Here is a 2,500-nt window from a genome sequence, read left to right as displayed (position 1 = left end):
TACAACTATTTATAAACGTAAAGGTCATGAATAAAAAATCAAATAAGCAAATGCAGGCGTCCTATATGTGTTTAGCTGTTGTTAAACAAAGAGCATAATGGCATTTGTTTTGGAGGATATTTTACTATAGCGAACAAAATTAAGTTCGTTATTCAAGCCAATCACTTCTAATTGAAAATACAAATACGTTCATTCACTTCGTAAAAAAAACCCTGAGTACCGTTGGCTTTCTATGGCTCAACAGAAGCCGACCCTGGCTCCCTACACCCTGGTAGCGTAGCCTTTGTGTTCTGAATTATTAAGATAGTATGTTTGCTTATGGCGCAAGTGTGGTACAGTAGCATACATTGTTATCAGAGGCGAACATAAAATATTTCAATTACTTTTGAATCTTTTGAAAGTGAATGAAGTGGAGCCCATCAGACAATTGTTAATCGTTTCTCAAAATCAACAAGAAAGCTAAATTCATGCTCTGATCACTAAGATATCTTGACAGTCTTAATTTTGCTTTGAATATATACTAGGTAGCACAGCATTCACTCAAAATGCTTCTTGCATAGATTTACGAACAAACAGGCCGGCAACAACAAACAACTATGAGAGTAAAATCGTTGAATAACCACACAAGACTGTCATATTGACATTTACATTAACTGTAATGCTTTGTTATTATAACAAAATTGGGATGAAATAATCTTATGCGAATGAATTCAGGAGCTAAATTAAGAATTCTACGTCGTTAATCATTGAAGATGCAGACATTCAAGCCACCTTTTCAAACAAATAGCCTATTATGTCACTTCCTCGTATATCAAAATAACAAAAAGTTAACTAATGATGTACCGAGCAACATTTCTTATTGCGTTGGACATTGACAAAACAGAGAAAACGTCATACGAAAATGATTATCCACCTTTCTGATACAGTAGTATTAATAGTTGCGCCATTACTTACGCAGATGTAGAAGACAAAGACAAAGAAAACATTTTATATCGAACTGTCAAACATATAAAAGATTTGTGTTTCAAGTGTTTTTTTGCGTGTGGTTCATTTTCTGAGGATAAAAAATATCCTTATTCTTTCACATCAAAAAATAAAATATTCCTTTTGATGATGACTGAAGTTTTCCCAAATATCCATTAGGGCACCGATGAGAATGAAGCAACTGCTTGGAATTTATATATATTTCTAAATCACCCACTTATTTTCAATCACTATTGTATTTCTCAACGAGATGGAAGAAGATTAAGATGTAATAGAAGAACTATTAATCGGCTGGTGTTCAAAGAAGAACGGCTTGTTAATATAACATCAGTTGGCAGTGTCATGAAGTGTAAATATGGAAGGAAAGCCCATTACACATTAATCCTGCCCTGGGTTAGAAAACCATCTGAAAGGTAAGGCTTATAACCTCCTCCAAGACAAATTGGGTTATCACCCTTGTCTATTTGTGGTGTGTCTTAACAGGGCATTTCAAAAAGGATTGGCGGATTCTCAAGGCCGTGGGTGAAACATTAACAGGTTAACCACCTGTGCGTGGATCTCTTCAGGTGGTCCGATGGGAGATTATACGATTTGCCCCCCTGAGAACTATTCCGTTTTGAATTGCTCCAACCCTTCAAAAGAAACAAACAGGTCAATTCCACACCGCAGTTTCAATAACCCAATTCTATAATAACCGCCTTTGTTATCTGAAAGGGTACCAACATCCAAATTTTAGGGGTCTTTTAAATTTTCACAGGCTGGATGCTTGTTAAACCCGGAACATTTGCCGATAGATAGGATGAAATGCCCTCGTGCTCTTTCTGACCGCTTCACATATTGTTTTGTTTATTTCTCCATTTACTTTCTATTCCCACCATCACTGTACACACGTAACATATATAGCATCACTTCCTGGTGAGAGAAAGGATTTATTTCTGTTCCTTTGGACTGTGTCTATGCTCAAACATAACTGGGAATCTCTCAGAGCTCCTTTTCATAACTGTTGAGTAACAAGAAATTTGCTACAGATATCACAGGAAAAATCAAGATATTTTAAGAAGATCAGTATTTTGCACATATTCATTACAATTTATGAATCAAAGTAAAGCTTTCTAAAAGGAAAACTATATATATATATATATATATATATATATATATATATATATATATATATATATATATATATATATATATATATTTTCCTTTAAAAATAAAATAAAATGAGAAAGAAGATATACAGAAAATAAAAGTTTCATATAAAATATAACTCAATAACAAGTAGTGAAAGTCGAATCTAAAAATAGAAACATTTATCCCTTTCCGACAGCAAGTATTTTTTAATGGAAACAGGGGAATACTTTTCAACGGTTAGTACTGGTTGAGAAAAAACAGAGCTAAAAATAGCCAGGCAAAGGCTCAGTAATATGCAACGAAAAAAACAGAAAATTCGTATATCAGTGCGTAGTTACACAGTGACACACACACTTGTACACACACACACACACACATATATATA

The sequence above is a fragment of the Macrobrachium rosenbergii genome, chromosome 10 (assembly GCF_040412425.1).
Source record: "Macrobrachium rosenbergii isolate ZJJX-2024 chromosome 10, ASM4041242v1, whole genome shotgun sequence".
NCBI classification, from domain to species: Eukaryota; Metazoa; Arthropoda; class Malacostraca; order Decapoda; family Palaemonidae; genus Macrobrachium; species Macrobrachium rosenbergii.
This window is presented reverse-complemented; position numbering follows the sequence as displayed.